The sequence below is a fragment of the Phyllopteryx taeniolatus genome, chromosome 20, assembly GCF_024500385.1.
Source record: "Phyllopteryx taeniolatus isolate TA_2022b chromosome 20, UOR_Ptae_1.2, whole genome shotgun sequence".
NCBI classification, from domain to species: domain Eukaryota; kingdom Metazoa; phylum Chordata; class Actinopteri; order Syngnathiformes; family Syngnathidae; genus Phyllopteryx; species Phyllopteryx taeniolatus.
The window spans coordinates 5,585,107-5,612,149 of record NC_084521.1 but is presented as its reverse complement, the minus strand read 5'-3'; the positions used below and the strand labels follow the sequence as shown (position 1 = coordinate 5,612,149).

The 27,043-nt window shown below is 41.9% G+C and overlaps 1 protein-coding gene across 3 annotated transcripts in view; it reads right to left on the bottom strand.

Moving 5' to 3' along the window:
* Window positions 1-21,880, bottom strand: part of boc (BOC cell adhesion associated, oncogene regulated) — a 40,862-nt gene extending 18,982 nt beyond the window's left edge. The window contains exons 1-3 of one of the 3 annotated variants that reach the window (XM_061758381.1): window positions 21,737-21,880; window positions 21,521-21,633; window positions 18,973-19,038 (exon numbers count right to left, since the gene is read on the bottom strand). The gene's annotated coding sequence lies outside the window, so the exon portion shown is untranslated. Of the gene's footprint in view, window positions 1-13,757; window positions 14,046-18,972; window positions 19,039-21,520; window positions 21,634-21,736 lie in introns of those variants that run through there. The other 2 variants (XM_061758380.1, XM_061758382.1) reach the window with 2 other exon arrangements.
* Window positions 21,881-27,043: the final 5,163 nt, after the last annotated feature.

Genomic DNA, 27,043 nt, shown 5'->3' with positions numbered 1-27,043 from the left:
TGTTTTGTTGTTGACCTTTGAAAAAATGATTTATTTAAAAAAGAAAGGTAATCGGAGATAGATAAATGGAAGATAGAGAGAGAGAAAAAAAGTTATTTAAATACTAAACAAGAAAACAAATACCACTGATGTCTTTTATCGCAAATTTGATTCCTCGTGTTTATAATATTAAAGTTTGTTTATTCCAGATTCAGTGTTTAAGCAAAATGTAAGTTTGTTGTCATATGATAAACTTTAACGCTACCTTTCTGCAGAGAAGGGAAACATGCACATTTAATGATTTTTCATTAAATATTGAGTTTGCCATTTTTTTTTATTTTGGCCCACCATGAATTTGAGTTTAACACCCTACATCTAAGGGGTGGGAAGAAGTCAAGTTGCTAACAAATGCTAAGAAAAAACAACAACAGACCTCAGGAAGTTAAGGTAACTAATGCTAAGAAAAATCAACAAGAACAATTTTCCACTAAAATCACCAACAAACCAAAAGAAGTGAAGCTAACTAAGGCTAACGGAGCTTGTGTTACCCTCCAGTTCGACATGTTTCAGCTATGCTAATGCCAATAGTCTGCCTATTAATGGTTAACGCAGAGGGAGCATGCATCTCTTCTCGTCTCTCTCGTTGCCAAGTTTCCCGAATTCCTTCCTGTCAGGTTAAACTAACAACTTCCCGTCAGGATGACGAGGGTGGTCCCGAGCGTCTCAAACCTCCCTTTCCTGCTGAACTGAACATGTGTAATATTCATACCGGGCTACGGGTTTGTCCGCTTATCTGTGGTTAACAATGCCGTCAGGACACAAAATACAAAGAAAGGGTGAGGAAGACGAGCGAAGAAAGAGGATGCAAACTCTTGTCAAGTTAAAATGAAGAGCTGATGGAAAAACTGTTGTTAACTAAAGCCAAGAGTCTCTCTCTCTCTCTCTCTCTCTCACACACACACACAGGACCACACACTGTACGCCATTAATAAGCGCAATATTAGATTAGCGACCACCCTCCAACAGGCAAAAGACAACATGCGGTAATAATCACATCATTTATCCAGCCGACTTTCACTTTTCTTCACACAAATGTTCATTTTCTCCGCGTTTACAAGCCTTTACAGCAATGCAGCTAACTCATTGCTAATGCTACACGCCCAAAAGCAACAAACACGACTCACATTAGCTTCTTGTCATCTTAGCAGCTGCCCTAGTTTTAAGGTGTCATTTAGTATTATGATTTATTAAACCACTGTCGTAAATACAAATGGAAAGTGGTAAATATTTGTGAAGTGACAAGGTCTAAAGCTAACAAGTCAAGCTAAAAAAGGCGAACAAAAACACTCAAAGATTAAAATGAAGTGGACAAATACTGCCACTAAAATCCGTAACAGAACTAAGGAGGCGAAGCTAACAAATGCAAACAAACACCAACAGAACTAAATAAGTCAAGCTAACAAACGCTTAAAAAACAAAAACAAACAAACAAAAAAACCACAAAGACTTCATGCAAACAAATGTTAACCAAAAAAACCAACGGACCAGGAATTCAAGCTACCAAAAACCGCTAAGAGACCTACAGAAGTCAAGTGAACAAATGCTAACAAAATCAACAACAAACCTAAAGACTCCAAGACAACACAAACCCCGACAGACCTAAAAATACCAAGCTCACAAATGCCAGCCAAAACCAACAACAGACCTTAAGACTTTACACTAACAAATGCAAAAAAAGCTAACTAAACCACTACAAACCTAAAAAAATAATAATAATAAACTAAAAAATGCAAAATAAAAGAGACGTTTTGGTATAACATCCTGATATACTCAATTACATTAACATGGCAACACTAGAGGCTAAAACTAGCAATATATGATCACTAGTCAACAATTGATGAAATATTTCAAAACTTCTGAGTCCAATGACAACATATTATTGCTTTAATTTGTCAAATATTTGGCCTAGTAGCTGCTAAATGCTAACATTAGGGCTGCCAGCTACTCAATTTGTGCTGCTGTAGCTCAAAAGGAAGTTAACATTTGGAAAGTATATTTTTTTCTATTTTTAGTTTTTTTAAATAAACTTACTAATGCTCAGTTGTCATACAAGAGGTGCGGTACTTCATATATATCAATGTATCACTTGTATTGGCTTTTTATTACCATGTGCAGGAGTACTGGTAACTAGAAAACAAGATGTCACATCGCCACGATTGGCAAATATTTACCTGTTGGAATGGCGGGCACTTTGAGAAAATAAAATGTAACATCACACACACTACACTTACATTTACTGGCTCGAGGGAGGCCATTTAGTGACGAGCACACACGGTAAACAAACAAAATGTCAGCCTGAAGGACTGTGGCTTCTGTGGCCAAAGGCGCGACAGCTGCTCATGAAAAGAGGTGTATATGTGCATCCGGCACCTGTGCCCACTGCAGGCCTATGACCAACTTTTTGCGAAGAAAGGACTGATTTGGTGGGCAAAAAACACCAACAGACCTAAAGAAGTTCCGCTAACTGAAACCACAAACAGACCTAAAGAAGTCAAGTTAATTTCACAATTGATGGGTGGGCAGGCACTCCAGAGAGCCAACTATTTGTATACAAACCATTCAAAACTAAATTTTCCATAATATGTCTCCTTTACCGCACTGGCGACGAGAAGGGAGGACAGGCCCGACACGAGATGAATGGTTGTTAAAACAGCAGTAATACGTCAGCAGTGCGTAAAAAAACCAGCCTCCCCTGGGCCCGCTCTCCATGTGATTCATTAGTCAGCTGGGCCTGGTGTTTGCTTAGCGGATACCGTGCCTCCAGATGAAAAGTTGCCCTGACATCTATGTCCAACTTTTTCCATCCAGAAAAAACAAAAAGTCACATACACACAAGACTCCTACACAACAGCATCGAGGCTGACGGAAACCAGAACAGTCACAACCTCCCCCGTCCAGCACCAGAAATCCATACGTGGCCATATGCAGCTTTAAAAACTCTTAGTGAGACTTTATATCTTCCAGCTGTGTATGACTGCAAGGCAAAACAGCGATACTAAGATAGGTTCAGTCAAGCAGGGAACATATACACAGTTGCGGCAATACACCACTTTTGCGTAGGATGTTGTGTGTGAAAGGTACAGGGTCAAAGGCACACATTTCCCGGCTTCTGAGGTAGTATCAGAGCTCCAACAGAGGCAGGATGCTGCCCGCGTGCAAGGTTAATCTGCAATGCAGGGACAGCAGCAGACAGTTTAACGTTCACGTCTCTTACCCTGTTGTGTAAGTATCGTCGCCGTTGCCGTCATCATGGGACTGTTACTGTTTTTGATACGGCTGTTGTTGTGCCCATTGTTCTGCTCAAAGAGCTGTGAAAGGGTCTTCAATTCTGGCTCTCATGAGGTGATTTCCAGGATCTCTGTGTAAAACAGGCTACTATTGTGTGTATACTGTACATGATCTTGGGCTTACATGGCGTGCCTGACAGACAGGAATGATGACGAGGAGCAACAAGCGACGCCTTATATGTCCATGGAATTTGTGGTCACATGACAAGACACCCCCAATACCCGTCCCCAGTACACACCCCACCCCGGTGCTGCGGGGCCACTGCCGCCCTTCTCATTGTGGTCCCAGCCGGACGGATAAATTCATTTTGACAACCTTGCTAATTGGTCAAAACCAGGCAGGAGCCTCCTCCCGGAGTGCTCACATTCCATCTACTTTCTGGCATGAAGACGAGGAGGAGGAAGGGGCCATAGGGAGGACGAGGGGTGCACTTGCTAGTAACTCCTCTCTGTTGAATATTTATCACTCGCCTACATCCCTCTACTTTTACGTCTTCTTAGGCCCCTCCCTCCCTCTCTTTCCTCCCCTTTAGATAAACACATGTGGTGTCAAGTGTGAGGAGTGCCGGGGTTTCAACGGGGCCCGCTCGGCCTCCGCGGCCCACAATGCATAGCTGCCGCGCGGGAGGCCTGTTGCCCCGGGCGACACTAACAGGCAGAACGCACCTTAATAGAGTGGAGAGTCATTGTAAAGCAGTGAGCCAGCGCCCGGACAAAGACCCCCGCGGACCCCTGGAGAAAGGGGAGACGCTGTTCTGAAGGGCTCGGGGAAGAGCTGATGGGCCCCGGTCAATGACCAAAGAAAGGGGGGGGGGGGTGTTGAAGATGGAAGGGGGGGCTCAATGACCAAGTGGTAGTGAGTTGAGGGTTTTATGGATTGATGGAGGACGGTGACTCCCATGAACAGAGAGGACGTCAACTGGCAGTCGAGCTATTCAAAGAGAGGCCACAATGTGCCGACATATTTCCACCAAGCTGCTCGCTGGCCTCCAGGGCCCCCGTGCCACGGTTTACGAGGGGGTTTGGGGGGGTTGGGTTGGTTGGTGCGGGTCTGCAGTTTGCTTAACAAACATCCAAGAAAGCCAGTCAACAAGTAAACATAAACACGTAGAGGGTTACGTTTCCAAATCAGGTTGCTTTTGTCAGCAGTTGATGCAGAAGCTACCAGCAAATGTTCACAGATTTTCAATTTGGTAATTTTAGGCCTACAGATGCATTATCAGAGCCCTAAAGAGGGAATTCTGCAATGCTGGGACACAACATTGTGGAGCGGTATGCCTTTAGCCCCTTACACACTGCCCGTTAAAAGTCGGCATGTTCCCAGGGAGGCGAAGTCAGCCCCGTAATTTCAGCAGCTGGCCAGTGGTCCCAACGATGTTATGTTGTATTACATACGGATGCACATAGTGAAAAGCTTGGCTTTTTAACTTAACATAACTTTACTAAATTTGTATGTATTTATTTTATTTGTACTTTATTTATAACTTTAACTTGTAACATAAGTTACCATACATAATACAATGACTGTTTACCTTTGTTCCTTGTGCAGTTCATTGCAAAGAAGTTTGCTATGCAATTTGTATTTTGCAATGCTTTATTTATTGCTTGTATTATTTATACTCTATTATTATTTGTAAAATATTATACCTTTATTTATTTTTACTCCATTCTCTTTAGCCCATTTGTTTTAAACTGTTTTTTTCTATTTGTCAAAGTGTATCAGACTGAAAAATGTTAAACTGAAACATTTTAAGATTTTATTATTGAGCAAATTAACATTTACTACCACATAAACACACTAAATTAGCGAGAATTGGTACCTTTAAGTAACAGTATTGATTCCCATGTACGGGAATCAGTACCGTACCGGTTCAAATGTGAAAGGCACCCATCCACACCTAACCAAAATCCACTGCCAAAGGTAGTAGGAGCTGTTAAAGAGGCAAGGCGACCCCTGTGTGTAAGGGTATATAGCGCAATGCCGGAACAGGGGTATACATTTTAATACTCGCTCTTCTCATCCTGTTGTGTTAGAATCTATATGATCACCGTCTTAACTATTCTGATTCTAAGGATTCCCGGCATTTTTCCGCCCACATAAAACTGGGTGATGAAGTTTCAGGTGTAGAATCAAGCCTGTAACAGAGGCGGCAGGATCTGCTACCAGGGCGGGAAGTCAAGAGAAAATTCCCAGGCAACAGGTGGAAAAGGACTGGTTCTCACATGCCATTAAATTGCATACAAAAAGCCATCGAAGCATTGCTAACGAGATCCCCCCCCCCCCCCTTAATACCCCCACAAACCATCTTTCAAGCTAATAATGAGCAATACGCTGGTCCAAATCCGCAGATCGGTCCCTGCGAACCGACACTAACGAGCTACACGGCGTCTTGAGAGGATTAACCAGGGAGATCTGGAAAGAATTGTAAACTGGCTGGCAGGCTGTGGGGCGGGCGTTCAAATCAATTAGGCGGCATCGGCTAATTTGCATGATTTAGATAACCAAGCCGAATTAACCACGGCGGGCTAATTACAGCGCGCGCACACTCATGCATTCCTGCACTCGGCGTGAGACGCCGGCAGGAAGCGGCAGGGCCATGGGAACAGGACGCAATTTTTAAAAAAGGGATCGAAGCCATTTTCTTATTAGCCATTCGCGTGAGAGGGTGGGAAACAGAATCAACCATGGGAAAAAGGCAACTAATAAGCTAGAGCTAACTAAAATCTTGGATTTAATGTGGGGAAAAGAACAACACATATCTGTTTATATAGAAAATCAACAAAATGAAATATGGCATCATTCAACAATGGTAGACAAGTCATTGCTAGCTTTAGCCAATCAACAAACGTCTAAACGCACATAACCTGTGCTGAGAAAAGTTAATCAAAATGTTCCCCTATTTCTATAGTTTTAATATAATTGAAAAAAAAACACCTGTTTATGCAAGTAAGACAAAATAAAGGTAAAGCAGTCTTTGCTAGCTTAAGTAGAGCCACAAACATCTAAATATTCACAAACTGCTGAGAAAGCTAACTGAAGTACATTTTCCACAAATGTAGTTAGTTTTAATATAATTTCATCAAGACAAAATGACAACACATCTCTGTTTATGCTGTAACATTAACTATGGGGGGAAAAAAATTGATTCTCGGAGTGAATGAGGCCTGTGCGCCGCCCGTCAACTGTGCACCCCATATCAGAAACATACGTTTCGTCACATTCTGAATAGAGACAGTCAATGCAGGCGTGTAATTGTTTCCCGTGTCCTCAGTAATAGTTATCATACAAAAATATATATATATATATGACACTCTGGGCTGCTCAGTGTGTGTTGTTTGACGTGTTAAAATTTACCGTAACATTGATGCTTACCTTATTAGCATGTCCAACGAGGAATGTATAGGATAGTCACTAAATAAATAAAAAAATAATTACAATTTTGAAAAATATAGCAAGATGTGTCGGAAGCTGATAGGCTTCATCAGCATTCTGTCATCTACTCTTGTGTTGGCTTGGGTGAAAATTACTTTTTTAAACAAAAAGTAGTTGTGAGAAAAATGACAATTCTCCATTTCTGTTACAAAATCAACTATGTGAGGAAAAACCCTCAGGGAGAAGAAATGCAAGCTTTTTAGCATCCAAACGCACGTGATAGTGAGAAAGCTAACTAAAATACATATTTTATATATTATAGTTGGTTTTGACTTCATTTAATGAAGGGAAAATGACAACAACTCTCCATTTCTGTTACAAAATCAACTATGTGAGGAAAAAAATGAGTGTTGTGGCAAGACGTCGCTAGCTTTCAGCATCCAAAAGCAGAGACTGAGAAAGCTTACTTAATAGCCGCAATTTCGGAGCACTCATCACACAGATGCACTTACATATTTCACGTGGCCACAAGTATACTCCGGCAGCCTGTTTTCTCTGCCCGCGCATACGCGAGCAATCACACACAGTCCCATTAAATGGTAAAAGTATACTCACACAGGCGCACAAATATGCAAACCTCAGGATCTTCCTTGGTTTTTCCCAACACACACACTCACTCACACACACACACACACACACACACACACACACACACACACACACACACACACACACACACACACACACACACAAACAGCTGCCACTTATATCCTAGATCATGGGGTGGGCAAAATATGGTGCACGGGGCACATAGGGCTCAAGCTCTTCATAAATTTTGGTCCATCAAGCATTTACATTAACACGAGACTTGCAATGTATTGCATAAATTTAGCAACAACAATCAAAAAAAACTGCAAATAAGTCTGGGCTCAAGTAAGAAACAAAACTGAAAGTGGGCATCTTTTTTCTCTCTTTTCAATTAATTAGCTAATTACAATTACATTATTTAAAAAATTGTATGAATTACACAACATACACTTTTAACAATGTTTTTCTACCTCATCTACAGTATGAACTAATTGACCTCTGTCCCTTTTAAAATCAAATGTCCTATATCCACTTTATTAGGTACACGCAGATACATTTATTTGCATACATGCAACTTCCACTACTTGTGTGTTCCTACATTGTAAAGAATGACGAAAGAAAGTAAGGAGGAGGAGGAAGGGGAGAAGGGGGCTCGGGTCGGGGGGACTTTCTTGCAGACTGAATGGAACCAATTATAAATCAAGAGCAATTTCTGCCTATTATTCAGCAGGATCCCAGGGAGGGATCCGCCACCTGGCTCGGCAACTCTCGGCGGGGGTACACGGGAAGGGGGGAAAGGAGGAGAAGAGGGAGCAGGCTCAAATGTTATATGAAAACCAGACATTGGGATCTTGAGATAAGACCTGGTCATAAAGTCACAAGACTCTTATAGGAAAAGCAGAAAGAGGAGGAGACGGGAAATTGAAGAGAGAGCTTCCTGAGAGGAGAAGCAGCTGGACCAGGATCCCCCCCGCCCCCCCAAAGCATAGCCGCCCTGTCACTCACAACCATGGTTGTGTTTTCCTCCTAGATAGAAGGGATGGTGCAAGAACTCAAATACAGTACGGTTCTTATTGTACCTGATTTAAATTTGACATATTATGGAAAAGTGGCTTTTTAATGGCTTGTATGCAATTAGTTAGGTCCCATACAGAGTTTCTCAACCATTAAAAATGGCAGCTAGGGTGGGCCAAAGCACAGATTAGCTTCTGATACCAGCACATACTAATTTTCGGCTAAATTGTGGCGGGTGCTGTATGTTTGGCGATGTGTCCCTGCGCCACATACGCACAGTGTAACGCAGGAAGTGCTGCCTCAAAGAGTACTCTCATTTTCTTTACTCACTTTTTATGGTCTCTGGTTACACAAACACACACGCCACACACCTGGAAACTGTTTGAAATTGTGAACCAAATCTCTTGAAACCTTTAGTAACTCTACAGGCAATGTTGTAGGTACAATTTGAACATTCTTAAGTGCAGCGCAAGGCTGCGTGTTTGCCAATTGGCCAGACCAGTGTACACCAAGCCTTACTTTCTGGAATAAGTGTGGCACCTAAAAAAAAAAAAAAAAAAGCCCCCAAAGAAGCAAATTGAACAAGTATTAATTTGAGGTACGCCAAGGTCTCGCCCAATGCGTTGACATCTTGCATCGTCGGGCCATCTTTTGAAATACAGTACACAGAAAAATCTAAAGAAAAAGCAAAACATCCACCAAGAATGAATGCTCTGGGGCTTGCCAAGCCGATGTCTCGCTCTCACGCTTGATGCTGGCCGGCTGACCGGAGAGCGCAGCGGAAAATTCCAGCTCTTGATAACCCTGAGGGGTGGGCGGGTGTACAAGCGTTCGTCTGACTGCCGATTTATCGGCTTGAATCAGGCCCTGCCAGTCTACATGTGATTATCGGTTAACGTCCTTGGAATGCTGCCCGGGTTCCCAGGGCGGGAAATCTGATATTCCGGCATTTTTTTAACACAATAATTCATCCAGATGACGAGGTTAAACAAATGTGTGTGAATGAGCTATTAGCGCGTCGCTAACAACACTCTGTAATCTCTGTCCAAACATCTACTTTACACAGACATACAAACACACACACACACACACACACACACACTCCTATTGGAGTGGATCAGTGAGCAAACAAGCACTTACACTTCACAATGTGTGTGTTTGCAAGTGTGTGCAAGAGGGTAAACTTCATTAGACCACAGGTTCTCAAACTTTTTGGGTCCAGGGACCTTTCACAGGGGATATTTTTCCCTTCATAATCTTAACACTAATTAAAGAGAACTTCCAAGTGTTATGCTTCCATGCCAAAGGGATTAAACCTATTTTGGGGAAAAAAGAAAGCCATAATATAAAAAAATAGATTTTTTTTGGGGGGGGGGAAGAATAAAGTTGTATGTTTGCAAGAACGAAGATGTATTTTGTCAGGATTACAAATCTTAATTTTAGGAGATTTATGAGTCCTATTTTTCCAAGATAAAGTCATACCATCATGATATTAAAGTTCAAGTTTAGCAAGGGAAGAAAGTCATACTTTAGCAACTTACAGAATATGACTTTATTCTCGTAATATTATGCCTTTTATTCCGGAAAAGACATTTATTCTATTTAAAAAAAATAAAAAACAGTAGACACCCGCATATTCACGTCTAAGCATTCGCAAATTCACCATTTCACACATTTTGGGGAGAAACTATCCCACATTATTTGCGGAAACACCCACTAAATTGCAGTTTTTTTCCATGGTCATTATAAGGCAGTGTCAGTTATTTGCAAATTTTTGCTATTCGCAGTTAGGGTTTGATGCTGTCCCCCATGAAAAAAATATGCCTTTTGTTCTCAAAAAAAAAACAAAAAGAAAAGACATTTAAGCAGGGATGTCAGAATTATGTAATGATACGTAACAATCATATCAGAGCTTGTAATTGGCCCTAAGATGAGGTACTGTGAAGTGATTGATTTATGAAGTATTATATGCTTTTAAAAAAATGATCAGTCAATAAATTATTTTGCGGACCCTCAAGATATGGTTCGTGGACCCCAGTTTGAGAACCCCGCCGTCATCCAATTGACAGTCGATTAACTTAAATGCGTGGGAAAAAGGTTGCACAAGCCGCTAAGAGGCACCTGAAGCGGAAAGGGATTTTTTCCCGCTTGATGGCGGCATGTTTAATTAGCCGCAGAAGTCCCCCTCCTCTCTCTCTCTTTTTTTTGTAACCGTCGCATTCCACCCACTCAATGCAGTCCTGGCTGACAGCGAGGATCAGGAGTGGAGGTGGGGGGAGAGGTATGAAGCCGCCCAGACCGAGGCCACCTGCTTGCCCAGGTGTCCTTCAATGGATGGAAAGAGAAGCCCAGGTACCTTCCGTCAATCAGTACTGACAGACTCAAGAGGGGCCACAATAAATACATTATAAGGAAGTACAGCTCACATTTGATCACGTTTTACTGTAAAACTAAGCTAAAGGGTACATATTGTGGAAAATTAAATTTTTAATGGCTTCTATACAAATGGTTGGGTCTCTGGAATGCCTGCCCACCGATCAAGTGTGAAATCAAACAACCGAGTGCATCTTTTTGTTTGCTTAGTACTTCTGAAAATGTGTCCGCGAGCGAGCCATTCTGCACTTCCGCGCCACTGTGACATAACAGTGGGGCAAGCTTACATGACAGTCTCCACACACTGTATTTCTCCGCCCATGATTTGATGGCAAGGCTGGGCCAATATCCAGAGTCACTTTTCAGCAATAACCAGACTACACTTTATTAAAGGTAAAAACAATAAAACAAAAATCCTTAACAGACTTATAGTTTGATTCCCCCCCCGACCCCCACCCCCCAAGTTAAACATGCACATTACATTAACTCAGTAACATTTTTGGTGCACCAAGAAGGCAGATCTTTGATGCAGCTTTTGTATTTTGGAAGTGATTCTTGTTTAAAAGAAACTAGAGCTCCATTCCGACTCTTTCTATTTGTTCCTGTCCAGAAGGACCACACAGGTGAGGCTCGAGCAGAGATCCCCGACCGGCCTGATTGGACGCCCCAAAAGCACCGAAACTGTCTGTTATGGCTCCACGAGCATCCCGCTGTCACAGATGAAAGCGTGCCCTCAAGGAAGGAGTTTTCTTTCTTCCACTTCTCTTTTGTCAACAATGTTACACCCTCTACAACAGGGGTGGGCAACCTAGAGCCCGTGGACTTTATACCATGCCAAGCAAAACTGAAAACAATTAAAACTTCAAAGGAAGTGTCATGAAAACCCCCAAAAGGTATATAAAAAAAAAAAATGCTCATGATATACTATACTGCATCTACAACAGTGATTCTCAACAGGTGGGTCGGGATCCAAACGTGGGTCGCAGATTCATTATGGGTAGTGGGTCACAGACAGGTAGTAAAAAATTATAGGGGGTCCTTGGTTTATGACGGTACCAAGACAAGACACTGTATTTCATTTGTTTTATATTCATAGTTGTAAGACTTTTTACACTTAAAAATGCTAACAGTTGGTAGTGGTATGCTAACATACAGAGAGATAGCAACATAGGTACAAAAAAAACAAACAAACACCAAGACGCGTTGATAACAGTCTTACATGTCTTATAACTGCAATAAGCGCATTATATTATGGGCCAGTGGCACTTAGGTCACCCTTCGCTTGTTGCTCGTTGGAGGTCTAAAATACCTTACTTGATCATTTGCTTTAGGTTTTAATCATTATTTTTTGTGTTGAACTGATTAGTTGACTAAACATTCACATTGACGTTTAATATTTGAAGTCGACTCATCGTAAATCGTGTGTTATCGACATCTTGTCTTCCAATTGGCCAATTTACACAGGACTTTCTACTACACTCGACTGTGTGCGGGCGTTGCCGGACTATAACACTCTGTCACAGTTTTCATACATCCGTGTGGGTCTGGGAGTACGAAAATAAGCTGGTTGTGGATGAGAATAGCGGTTAGCCTCGCTAGCTTCGGCTATTGCGATCGCGGCTAGTCTTAAAATATTCATACCAGCTACACCATGGAACAATGAGACAGCGGTGCAAAGTGAAAGTTCGTCTTCGTCGCCAAAGGTTCACTTGCAAAATATGCAAGTCTACCCTCAAGTGAGATAGAAACAGTGAAAAATATATATATTTTTTTAGCCTAGCTACAATGTCCCATCTTACAACACACTCTGCTAACATACTATGGAAAACAAGTTGTATTTTTAATAATTTGTTTTTATTTGTTTCTATATCAGTGCGTCAAAATATGTCATTACTTGAAACCGGCCAGTGGTGCAAAAAAAATAGATTTTGCTGAAAAATGACATCATGATTTGCACATTCGCGTTTCATGTGTTTTGATCAATGGGCCTGATAAACAGACAGCATTTCAGAAGTGCAATCACTTAGTTCAACTTGGTCTCACCGCTTGTCAGAAGTGATCAAGAAGAACACAAAGCGCCTCCCTTTGCGCCCTCATTAGGGTCGCGGGTGAGCTGGTGCTTATCCCAGCTGACTTCGGGGCTGGGCTGGTCTGGTCTGGTCGCCGGTCGATCGCAGGGCACATATACACAAACAAGCCTTCACACTCACATTCACACCCATGATCAATTTACAAGTCTTCAATCTTAAATCCTACACTCAATGAGACAACTTCTCGACTTTTAATCCAAGTGTCATTGATGTCTGTCATTAAGAAGCAATGACAGCGTGCAAGGGATGCTGCAAAACACATCATCATCATCCATTCGCTGGACACCACGTGACCCAGAGGGCATTGTTATGATTGGCCAGCATCAAAACGGAGTCAAGTATATGCACACACTCATACAGCACATGCCAGAAACATCCTCTCAATCTCTGCAGGGGAATGCTGCGTTCAATGCACACAGGGACAAAACACTTCTCCACAAAGGTCTACCAGTCATTGTTGCTGCGGGGGTACGTAAACCTAGCACAGCTCAAACGTGTGCGTGTGTTTGTGTGTGTGTTCCCCCAATGGTGGAAACTACATAGGCTGCGGCCTGCACAACGTACAAAACCGCGATTATAGCGTAAAAACACGATGAGCAGTCACAAAAAGCACACGCGACGTGCTAACTTTCAAGTCCAAAACACGCTGAAACGGGTTAAAAGTGCCAAATGTAGAGCGAAAATCAAACATGGGCCAACAAAGTAGTCACGTAGCGCGTCCAAAAGCCATATTTTGAAAAAGCACAAAAGGCGCATTTGAGGCACATAAAAAATACATTTTGTGCAGTTTTCCCTAAATCTCCATTGATAATGGTGCACTAGTACGGTTAAAAACTACACAAATGCTATCACGCTAACAAGCGTGACCAAGTAGTAACACGCAAAACATCACCTTTTGAGGTTTTTTTTTTTTTTGTTAGTTACGCACAACTTTTGTAACCATTTAAGGTGTATTTTAATTCAAAGCGAGTAGCGTGAAGGATCCAAACTCACCGAAACTGCTCGATTTAGCGCTTGCACCTTTTTTTTCCTCCTGAGCAAAGCAATCTTCTGCTCGACTTTTTTTGTGTGGAGTCCTCCTCTGCAACAAGAAAAACAAGACGGGGGAAAAAAAGTCTTCTCCTTCTTCTTCTCGTGTTGTTGTTGTTGTTTTTTGTTTGTTTTTTTATTTACTGCGGCGACATTTTCTCTGCGTGCTCCCCAGAAAACGTTTCTCACACTGAAAGGAGGTTTTTGGATGACTGAGCTCTCAAACAATTCTTCCCCACATCCCTCCTACTTTTTTTTTTTTTGTGACGCCTTCCCAGTCCTCCCATTTCCCAAAGTAGGAGGAGGGACCTTAACAATGCGGGGACTGGACCCCCCTCCCCAAAAATAAACCACACCACATAACAGTTCTACTGCTCTACCAACCGCTAACTAAAACCAAGCAATCCAACTTATTGTTTAATGGTGTTTATTTTTCAAGCGTAAACCGCTCATTCCCGAGACTACGGTGTCCTCGAAGGTGGCAAAAAGGACATACCCCCACCACTCCTGTTGCTTCTTCCCTCCCCCTGATTTGGTATGCGCAGAATTTGTAATGACCCCCACACGCCCCCCTTTGAGGCTCGCAGGCCCTCCAGTGCAGCTGTGCTGTTGTGGGTCACGTTTTTTGAACTGTACAATACACACACACACACACACACACACTTTTATACTATGCCGATCACAGCCTCCCCGCTAACCTCAATTCCTTCTTTAGCAATTCTCCCTTTTACTCAGCACATATGTGGAAATGGAGGCAAAAATCCCTGCTCAGTTCATTGTTAAAAAGTCAGTCTATGTGTGTCGGAAGTCAAATGTCAAGGGTATGATCCATTGTTCAAGGTACACAACAATAGCTTTTCTACCGCACAATGCTAGCCTCATTTTTCAACTGTCTGTTTTCCCACTCTGTCTCCAACATATCAGTCGGAAAAAGAGAGTTAAGAAGAACCAGGCATTCCGTGTCTGCTTGTCAGCAAAACGACGACAAATTTCACCTAAGAGAATAAGGGCAGCAAGGAACGGAGCTGCTGCAGCTAAGAATGAACTGTGGGGTATAATACCACAAATTACAGGGGAAATTGTCTAATTTTATCCAAGAGCAGCGAGAAAACAGATCGCTTCAGCGAAGTGGAGACTGCGGAGTATAACAGCCCATAATACTAATGAGTTGACTCCAAGGTTTATATCTTTGAATGTGTACGTTGCACATGCTAATAAACAACAACGATGGAGGACAACGAGGATGTCCTGTATTCGCAGTCAGGAGGCACGTATTATCCCAGAGGAGACTGAGGGCCAAGAGCAGGAAAGCGGAAACTGTGGCGTATAATACCCCATAGGGACTAATTATTTTGAAGAGTGAGGATCTCCTGTGTTTAATTGCAAAAAGACAAGCGTTTTCCAAGCCGGTGGCGACAAAGCGGGCCGCTGCCGCAAAAAGTGGAGACTGCGGAGTACGATGCTCCCTGGATAGATTGTAGAAGTGACACAGCTGTCGAGGCAAAGAGGAGTTGGTCACCACGGTAACCGAGTCAACAATGAGCCAGGAGACATCTGACACAACATGGCTTGAGACCCTCGAAGGACAAGTCCACTCTGCTCTCCATTACTTTCATAACAACACTCATAATCATCTGCATGACAATCTGCCGCCGTGACAGCTCTGACGGCGAGCGGTGCATGCTGGGATTGCGGCCCTGCTGGGAGAGAGGCATTCTGGGAGGCGGTGTCCAATGGGGCAGGGCCTCTGGGGGATGCAGCGCGTTTAATAGGCCTTTCATGGCCGGCCCACAAAGCCCTTTGTCCCACACTAATTCATCCTGCCCAGCATGGACAGCTAGAGCGGGAGGGGGGGTCAGCTATGGAGGGCTTGTTTTGGGTTGTGGGGGGAGATGTCCTCTTGCTGGAAGAGACATGCAAACAACATTGGCAAAAGCCGGTGCTCCCTGGTCAGCCAGGGTTCAATGCTACACTCCATATTCTTCGCTTTCCCGCACTTGGCCCTCAGGCTCATCCGGGACAAACTTTGTCTACTTACGGAGAAGTATAAAAAAAAAAAATAGCAGAACCTCTTTCTTCCCAGTAATTAGTCCTATCGGGGTGTTTTACGCCAAAGTCTCCGCTTTCCTGCACTTGGCCCTCAGTCTCTTCTTGGATAAAATGCGCCTCCTTAACAAGAATACAGGAGACCCTGATAGTACTCCATAGTTGTTCGTTGTGACACAAACCTTGGAATCCTACATATTTAGTGTTATAGGATTATATTATACTCCACAGTCTCCACTTCACTGTTGCAGTCCGCTTTCTCGGTTTCTTTGGTTACTTTCCAAGAAATAAATGCAGGACTCTTATACTTCCAAGTAATTAGTCCTATTGGGGTATATTCCACAGTCTACACTTTTCTGCAGTGGCCCGTTTTCTTGATACCCTTAGTCTCCTCTCGGATAAAGTTTGCGTCCTTACCGAGTGTGTCTCCCTCACACACACACACACACACACATGCGCACACAGACACACATGCACAAAACTTGGAGTCCAATAATTAGTGTTTTGGGGTATTATACTCCACAGTCTCCACTTTGCTGCAGTAGTCCACATTATCCCTGCCCATAATGTTCTCCTCTCAGATAAAATCTCGTTGCGCAGAAGTAAATACAGGAGAAAAACTTCACATACTCGAGAAAAAAAAAATCTTTTAAAAAATAAAGAAAAATCCAGAAAAGGTTATAAATGGAAAAAAATATATGTTGTTACTGTAACCAAACAGCTACGAAAACAAAACCTGCTTATTGCTGGTCATTAATCTTCTGTTGAGGCTTACATTAAATCACTGAGTCATAGAAAAAATTGTGGCTTTTATGGCATCTGCATTTTCCCCTCATGTTTTCGCTGCAATTTCAAAACAGCACATGCGGTTTATGCGGGTTGACGACATGTCTGTACGTGCACGTCATTGCGTCATATTTCTTCCATGCAAACGTGGCTTTTGTCATCAAGATGTGAATTAATGGAAGAAGCTGCAAGTCAGACTCCCTGATGACATCATGAGAGTGGAGGAAAGGAGCTGAAAAAACACTCGGCGGGAAAGCGGAGACTGCGGAGTATAATAAGCCCAAAAGAATTGAGGAAACTGAAAACCACACTGCATTGAATACATCAGTTGTAACAAAACCAACTAACAAACAATGGAGGAGAAGGGGGGGTCGCCTGTATTCAAGAAAGTGGAGACCGTGGTGTATAAAACCCCAATCGGACTAATAATAGGGAAGAACGAGGGTCTTTTGTATTTTCTTCTAGGTAAGGAAACACATTTGATCTGAGATGAGACTAAGGGCAGCAAAAGAATGCCGGGCAGTGCAGCAAAGTTGAGACTGTGGAGCATAACACTGAAAATAGCACTAATTGTTGGGAAGAACAAGAGTCGGCTGTACAGTATTTACTTCTCAGCAAGGAGACACATTTTATCCGAGAGGAGACTAACGGCACAGAGAAAATATTATGGATTATATGAGACAATACCCCATAACACAAATTGTTGGATTCCAAGGTTTGTACCTTCGGAGTATGTGTGGGTGAGACATGCTGACAAACAACAAGAAGGGAGGATTCTGAGGGCGTCCTGTATCTTTGGTAAGGATGCACATTGTATCCGAGGGGAGACTGAGGGCAAAAAACAGGGACGTAGATACTGTTGAGTATGATACACAAATAGGACTACCGGTACGTATAGTGAAGAATGTGTTTCTCCTGGATTGACTTCTTTGCAAGAAGACATTTTATCCAAGAGGAGACTAACGACGGCAAGAAAGCGGAGCACCACAGCAAAGTGGAGACTGTGGAATAATATACAGCAAACAGGACTACTTATTGGGAAGAATAAGTCTCCTATGTTTGCATATTTACTTCTTGGTAAGGAAGCACATTTTATCCCAGATGAGACTGAGGCAAGCGGAGACTGTGGAATACATCATCATATAATTGAACGAGAGGAGCTTCAACCGCAGTCGGTTGCGGTTCAAATCCTAACAATAAGCAAGACAATCAACACGTGTCATCCTGCAAGTGGGGTGTCGGAATAAGCGGGATTAATGAAGCACGATGGGAGGTAGAGTCAACACATAGCGGCCAGAGCTTCACTTCCTGCGAACGCCTAAAAATAAACCCACGTGAGCTGAAAAGGTGCAGAGCACATGTCAAAAGCTGGACGACTCATTTGTCTTTTTCGGTGTGGGAAATGTGTCTCGCCTTAAAATGTAGTATGGCATCATTTTTTTTTTTTTTTTTTTTAAGAACAAAATGTTTTGGAATATTTTAAGAAACAGTGGAAGTGTGGTACAGTGAAATGGCAACAAAAAAAGACAACAGTGTACGTCAAACAGAGTAACATTGATATTTGATGGTTGTGTATCAATGCTATAGAGCTGCTTTAGAGAACATTGCCTTATGCATCTATTGCTAAGCTAGCTATAGTTAGCGTGCTATCACAGAGAAATGACAAATGAAGGAAAATCTCAAATGTAAAGTTTGAACACATTCTATCCATTTATCTTTCACTAAGCGAGTTACAGTCACTCACAAGTGACAAGTGAGAAATGAAGTAAAATGTGTACAAATGTCAAGAAATTTTAATAAAATCTATCCATCTATTGCTAAGCTAGCTCGCTAACTATCGCAGAGCAATGACAAATTATGATGAAATAAATAAATGAAAGGGTCAACAAAAGTGTAGAACATCTATCCATCTATCGCTAAGTTAGCGACAGCACACCCCTTCGAAAAACAAAATTTAAAAAAAGCCAGTTTCATAGAACAAAGGAATGTCTAAATTTTTTTCTGCTCTTTTCATAACTTTATTTTTAGGTTAAAGCCGCCCCCAAATCCTTTTCATATCACAAAAGGCTATAGACAATATGGAGACAAAATTGTGTAGCATAAGCCGAGCGGATATTGCAGGGAGGTTCTGTGGCCATTGCGTTGCGAAAGAAGCTTAAAGGATGCAAGAGGGATTCCACTTATGAATTTTTGGACATCAACGTTGGCGAGCGAGTAGAAGAGTCAAAAATGAACGCCGGCCAAACAAAATGACATCCCGTCGTCTCCATGGAGAGACCCACTAAGCAGAAAAACAACAACGTGGAGTCATCGTGACACACACACACACACACACACTATAACTCACCCTATAACTCACCCTGAGGTCCGACCCCACCTGAGTTTGGATGTGTGCCTCAGCAGCACAATCACACTGGAATGAAAACACACACACACAAACACACACACACACACACACAGAGAGAGTAAGCTTTAATATTGGAATGAAAAAGAACAATAAAATCTCCGGATATGAAAAGCTCCTGAGGCGATGACACGCAGCTAAACTCAAACATGCTTCACAGGCATGAAAACGTGTCGGTGTATGTTTTTGTGTGCGTGTATGTTTTGTGTGTGTAGCTAGACCGGGGGTCCTTACATACAAATCCTAAAGGTACGCAAAAATTGTTTTCAATAAGTCAAATGTCCATTTATCGAGGTCGGCCACATCACATGGGATATTACTGTAATATTCAAAACAAAATGTCCTTTTCATTCAAAACAACAAAATGTAAATATATAAATTTTTTGTGTTGAAATTGATTTACAATGTGATTAAAAAGTGTGTTTTAATAAGTTTAAATGCATATAAAGCGTGTGGGAGGGGAATTTTAAAGCTGAAAAATGTTTTACACGGTCTCGCTATATCGCAATTGAATGATTCACCTATCGCATAAACCTGTTAACAACCAATACAAAAAAAGTTAATTTTATAATTTCCTTTGCACAGTCAATAGTTTTAAAAATATGAAACCCTAGCATACAGTTGAGTTTGGCACTTGATGGTAAAACAACAACAACCACAATACAGATAGTGGCATTTGTTTTTAAATACACAGCTCAAGGTTTTGGGTAAATTGGATTCACAGTATTTTCTGTCAGTAATGAATAACAAATTGACTAACTGGTCGAATTAATTCTGAATGATTTGTTCAATCGAGTTTGTACGTTCTTATGTAAAAGAAACTGTCCTGGTGCTTTGTCAATAAGAGCCGCAAGCCTCGCTCCGTCTGGTGTCTGAGCCGCAAGCATCATCAAGCGCCGTCGCCTGAAAAACTTGTGAATTTATATCCCTAATGGCGTGCACTGCGCTTCGCCTCTGTAACTGCGTCCAGATGCGGCAGACACTGGTAATTGGACCTGGAGCCAGTTAAATCCCAGGCCCGCTCCGCTCGCCACCGCAGCTGCTCGGCCCACTTTTTCACTTTCTGGTCTTTTTTTTTTCTTTTTTTTTTTTTTAAAGTAAATTTTTATTTTCAAGCTCAGTGTGTGGCTATGTGATGTTTGGTCTCAAGCAAGGGTCGGGGGAGGTCTGATGACAAATGGATGGCAGAAGAGGGCTAGACAGTAAAGTTAAGTTATGGCCGCAAGCTGGTTTGGGCTGAGAGAGTCAAAAGGTGTACGCTGTATACCACATGTAAAGGGAGGGAACACGGGTAGGCCTGGAATGCGGAGAGCAGGAATAATCCCGTCCCTCCATGATGGAAAAACACAGAAATGCACAACTATAGACGACCACAACGTAACGTCCAGAGAGCTTGCACTGCGTCATCATCAAGTGTCCCTCCAAAATAGATCAAAGATGGGAAAAAAATGGTATGGGACGCTGACAAGAGGCTAACAGCAACATTGAAGAGCAGCAGGAATTTCTAGCAAGTACTGGTTGTTTAGTACATGTGACAACAATCTCCTGTCTTCTTTATATGTATGGGCTATGAGGTAAGGTGGCAAGATGAAAGTCTTATTTTTACAAAGAAGAAAAAAACCACACTTGAATTTTCCCCAATATATGTGGGAAAATGTGTTTTGGCCCAATGAAACCAATGAAACTTTGGCAATAATTCCCAAAGGCACAATAGGTTTGCCTCCAAAGAACACCATACCTACAGTGAATGATAGGGGGTGGAAGTGTCATCCTTTGGGGCTCTTTTACTTCAACTGGAACTGCGGCTTTAGTCAAGGTGGAGGGAATTATGAACAGTTCCAAGTAGCAATCACTGTTAGCACAAAACCTTCAAGCTTCTGCTGCAAAGCAAAAAAATGTCAGGAAAACGTACGAGAACATCTGAACTTTATTTGGGGTTAATCACAGGCACTTTAAATGGTGGCTGACTCCCATTTCACATGAGTTTGAATGTGATTGGTTAATCCTGACGACAGCCACATCCCCAGTTCATGTAGAAGAGGGTGTGCGCACTTGTGCAACCACATTATCTCACTTATTCATTTTTACTACCCCTCTTGAAAAGATTTCATTTCACGTGAATCCTTGAACACCGTACTGTTATGAACGCATAAATAGTGGACATAGTCGGAATTAAAAAAAAAAAAGAGGAAAGAGCACCTGGTTTTACCATCCCAACTTGACTTGGATGTCTCCATCATCCCTTATTTTCACTCACTTCTCTCTCCCTGCGCTATCATCTATCTACCCTCCCTCCTTCTGTCCCTCTTTCCATCGCTCCCTCTTGGACTTCCTGCTTTCCAGCCTGTCAGACGGTCGTAATTAACAAGGAAAACGATAGTCCCCCCCTGGCCCTCGGGAGCCCTCCACACTGGCCTGAGTGTTTCTCGCTATGTGTGTGCGTGTCTGTGTGTGTGCGTGTGTATACGTGTGCATGTGTGTGCGTGTGTACCTCCAGACTTGGCCCATGGTCCCACTTCACTCAATGCGTCTTTATATTGAAAGCATGAGCTCACCCCCTCCAAGAAATACACACCCAATGACTTGCAGGCAACATAGAGTGGCCTGGTATCCAAGAGAAATAACACAACAGACACACACACACACACATGGTAAAACCAAGATGGCTCTCTAAGCTCCACATACAATGTTTGTGTGTTCTCCGTACCATCTCTGGCTGCGGGGGCTGATCCCAGATCAGAGGGATCAGGCAGAGCCGGCTGATAAGGAGCCATGATACACCGATGCTATCTGTCAGTCACAGCCAGAGGGCGGGACTCTGGGTCTGGATGGGGTCAGAGGCCCCTCTCTGCCTCTGTCCCTTGGCGCCCCACCCCCCGACCCCCTCCTCTTCCTTATCTAAACAAACAAACAAACAATGGCTCCTCGAGAGGCGCACTCACACAAAAACAGATTATGCAACATCAAAGACCAAGAATACTTAGAGTCAAATGCCCCAATTTGGAATTTTAGCCCAAAAATTGCAAAAAGAATTTGATAGATAAATAGATAGATATTGTTCAAATTTGTTGATTTTCATTTATCTCTCGTGAGCTAACTCGCTTAGCAATAGTTAGATTTTGTTGAATTTTCTCAACCAGTTTTTGACATTTTAGTTAAATTGTCAGTTCTCTGCAATTGACATTTTACTTCATTTGTAATTTCGTTTTTTGTGCAAGCTAGTTGAGCTAAATACGGATAGATTTTGTTCAAAATTGCTGACCTTTTCCTTCATTTCTCTTGTGAGCTAGCTCACTTAGCGATAGTTAGTTTGTTCAAACTTGTTAACATTTGTTGACATGTTCCTTTTCTTGTGACTGAGCTAGCTTGCGTGATAGATGGATAGATTTTAATCAAATTTCTTAACATTTGTTGACATTCATTAATTTTGTCACTTCTCTCCGCAACAGATAGATTTTGTTTTTTCCATGAATGAATGAATTAATGAATGATTTTTTTCCAATGAAATTTGTTGGAATTTTCAATCATTTCGCTTGTGAGCTGGCTAGCTTAGCGATAGATAGATGGATACATTTTGTTCAAATGTATTAATATTTGGCGACAGTTTTAAGTTAAGGTCGATTTTTTTTTTTTTTTTTTAGATATTTTTAAATATTACAGTGGTTAACTTCTTTTTCGTGGCTAAATTTGTATTACATGGGATGCTAATCACCTTCGCATTACATCATTAAAGACTAAAAAAGGGACATATTATGTAAAATCCACTATAAATTAAAACAAAAATCAATGACATTATTCATAACTACGGAACTACAGAAGCCGGTAAAAAAAAAAGACAAAATCAAATCAATTGAAAAAAAATTGCAGGGCATATATAGAGAAACACCGATTCACACTCACCAACTCTGCTGCCAAAACATTTTTCCTATGGGAAATGTTTTTTTTATCAAATCGGCCAATTTACCAAATTGTGTTTCTGCTGTCATCTGGTCAAATTCAAACGTCCAGTCCTATATGTAAACATGCATGTGATGCTTCTTATCCTGTAAAACAAATAAAAAATGTTAACATTATTAGTGCTACATCTGCACACAACATTGATTTTGCCACGCAGTGAAAACAAAGGCAGATATTTTGACCGACTCATTCTATATGAACATGACCAAAGTGTTGTTTGTTTGCAAAAAGAAGCGTCTGCGGAAAAAAAAGCAACGCTGTTAATTTTCAGTTGCGAAGCCACAATGTTTCCCCAACTGAGAGTGGAGACACTGCTTATAGGGCAGTGGCGGGGTTGCACGGGGCAAACATTGGCTGTCGCCCAACGCCAGCGTTCGGCTTCGAGAATGTCACTTTGACAGCCGCTATTTTATTTATTTTTTTAAAGCTCGTGTTTTTTTTCAAAGCTCCCTAACAACAAATCATACTGTACGTGTCGACTATTTTCCAAAGCATGTGGAAAACATTAAGGTTTGGGAATCATTTCACCCCCTCTCTGCTTCCTCGCCTCTTTTTTGCTTCAGTCAGTTATTTTTCTCATTGGGGAATTCATGAACACATCCATCACGACGTACGAGTATTCTTGAATCGCAGAGGAATCATGCTACTGATATTATCCCAATAGTGACTGAGATTACATGAAAATCGATATACTGGAAGAAAACCATGTACCGTAAATACATCATCCATGCAACTCATAAGCGGATCGACACGTGATACAGACTTGTCGATAATGTGCTGTAATAGATAATGATACGATACATCATGATATCCAAATAACCGAGAAAGGGATTCGCCAAGGACCACTAAAAAATATATACTTAGTACCACCATCATGACCAACATTAAAGCCACTGTAACAATAAACACAGATTCAAGATTAACACTGCACTTAACTAAAGGAAAATAAAAAATGTATTTCAATAACGGTTCAATTAAAATATATAGTACATAAAAGTTAAATAAAAAATATACCTAAATAAATGTTTAAAACCAAAAAAAGTTCTCGACGATTAAATGCAAATATATTGAAGTAAAACGTTAAATACAACTGAACTGTACTTAGCCAGTGATTCTTTCACGTCCCACAAGAGGGAGCATACCACACTTTGAGAATCCCTGATCTAGTTACTGTTAATAGGTTAATATTAATAGGACACAGCTATATACTGTATACTATATCGCAATATGATGTATGTATTTGAGAATGGGATTGATATCTGAGAAAGTTATCGATATGTGATCTGATCTCGTATGGATAATGTGAGAGATCAAGATACATCGCAATATCAATTTAATGATATCCATGTAACAGAGAACGTGATGGATAATAGATCCGGTTGTATCAATAATGTATAAGATATAACGATACAATGCATCAAAAGCTGGATATTTTGCATATGCACACAATTCTACTTAAAATATAATTGGGGAAACACACTGAACGTCGAAATTGTCAGTCAGGTGTGACTTGTGATTACCACACAGACAAGAATACAACCAAAACAAAAGTTGTGCATAAATGCAGCACTATAAGCCTGTGTGTGTTTGTGTTGAATGTGTGCATGTGTGTGTGTGTAAATATTGTGTTGCGCTCCAGTAGCAGCTCTCGCAGTAGCTGCGCGCTTGGGCTGTTTATTTTCTTTCCTAACGGACGACTTCTTATCAAATAAGCACACCCTGAACGGCCCACTCTACCCGGTCGCAGGATGCCCCGCCCACGTCCCCCCCCAACCTCCAGTTAATTAATGCCTGACATTGCCGCGGCCCACAGATGTGACCGATGTCGCTGGTGTTCACTTCGCTGCTGCTATGTCTGCACTTAGACGAAGATAAGGCCTTCACAATGGACCCAGAAGGATTTCATGTGGGTTATGAGAGTCACAACATTAAGGGGAAGATGAATTCAGCCAATCATACACTTACACACACAAGCATGTTTGTTGTTGTTATGGGCCATGTTTGTGGCAGTGTAGCAGCCATTTTGACAGTGCATCATCCCTAACCTCTTCCGAATTGATTATGGCTGGCACTCCCTGTAGTGCTGTTTAAATGTACAGCAAGTAGGCGACTACAAAAAAAATCTCTGTAGTCGAGCTACAATATGATTAAAGTCAAGCCTAAGTCGATTAATCATAAAAAAACTTAAAAAAAGAGAAGTACAGCTTGTGTATTTAAAACAACTGCATAGCTTAGCTATTCAGTTAGCTTGCTTAATGCTAACGCTAAATAGCATCTATGTTGTAGTGCTATAACCCTAAGCAACGGATTGAACACAGACGGTGTAGCAACACATGCAGACATACAGTATAACAGTACACAGTCATATATTCTTTATCCTCTGCAAGGAACGACTAATAGTGCTGTACTGATGAGCTGTGAGGAGTTTAACATCACAGTGAACAGTATATCTGTCTGTCTGTCAAATCATGGGTGGAAAAACTTTGGGTGGGCCATTATGTAAATTAGATTACGTTCACAGTGCAGGGTATAACGCCCAATTTGGATTTTTTTGTTAATTCCAATCTTTTTATGTAGTCAATCCATCCATCCATCCATTTTTGTACCACCTATCCCCACTAGGGTCGCGGGCGTGCTGGAGCCTATCCCCAGCTATCTTCGGGCGAGAGGGCGGTGCACACCCTCAACTGGTCGCCAGCCAATCGCAGGGCACACATAAAGAAACAACCATTCGCACTCACATTCACACCTACGGGCAATTTAGAGTCCTCAATCAACCTACCATGCTTGTTTTTGGGATATGGGAGGAAACTGGAGTACCTGGAGAAAACCCACACAGATACGGGGAGAACATGCAAACGGCACACAGGCGGGGCCGGGAAAAATTTTTAATTGAACTGTTCAGATTGTCACATATGGGCAAAAAAAATCAATTGACCAGTATGAATGTAGCCTTAGACCCACTATTACATAATAGTAGGGCACAAAAGACTCACATAGTTGTTTAATTCCACACTTGATTAGTGGGCAGGGACTATTTTGATTAGTGGGCAGGGACTACCAACTATTTTCATACAATCGATGAAAAAGTCATTTTTACTAACTACGTCTTGTTTTAACGTTAAATGTTAGTCAGCTCAAAATCCTGAAGCTAATTCAACTGAACCATCTTTGCAAAGAAAATAAGCTTTAAAAGTTACAATAAACAATCAATCTCTTTACTGATTTCAGCTGTTTCTGAGCGGACGATCGCAATGAAAAGTCAAGCATACCCGACTAAGAAAACACATTTATTTAGATTTTTTGCCTGCTTCCATGAGAGTGCACCCTAACTGAAACCACCTGGCCATTACGAGACCCCCTCCCACCTACGAGGGAGGGTCCGCTATATGTTTACGTCCACATGTGAATGAGTCTGCTAGAAGACATTGGTGCGGCGTGTTGACATCACGGTGCGTTTGTGTGTTCGAGAAAGTGTGTGCCTGTGTGTGTGCGAGTTGTGAGAGTAAACAAACACGGTGCGAAGGGGACTCACGTGGCGTTATTATCAGAGCTCAGAGAGAAGACAAACTGTTTTTTTTCCCCGTTGCTTTGAATCAAAGCAGCCTGGCCTCTGCTGGCCTCCTCCTCCCTTTCTGTGACCACACACACGCACACACACTCGCACACACACAACCATCAATTCAACACGTGGCTCTAATCAGTGGATTATTTTTAGATGGTTTAATCATGTGTGATTGAGCTTTTAGCATCTACACACACTGAAGCTCATCAATTAAGCTTTTCCATCCTCTGACCTCCTTATGGAGGGGTTGGGGGTCAAAGGTCATCACACTAATTTTTCTTCTTTTTGATTGTAATTCTGGTGATTTGGGGCGAAATGCCAAGACGGCAAAATCCAATCCCCTTTTTACTCCGAGGAAAATCCGCAAAATAAAAAGTTTGGTTTGGAGGCCGCCCCAAACACACACACACAGGCTTGTACAGTATGCATGTACACGCACACACACACACGCACAACTTGTGGCATGGTGAGGCATTCATCCTCTCTTCTTTT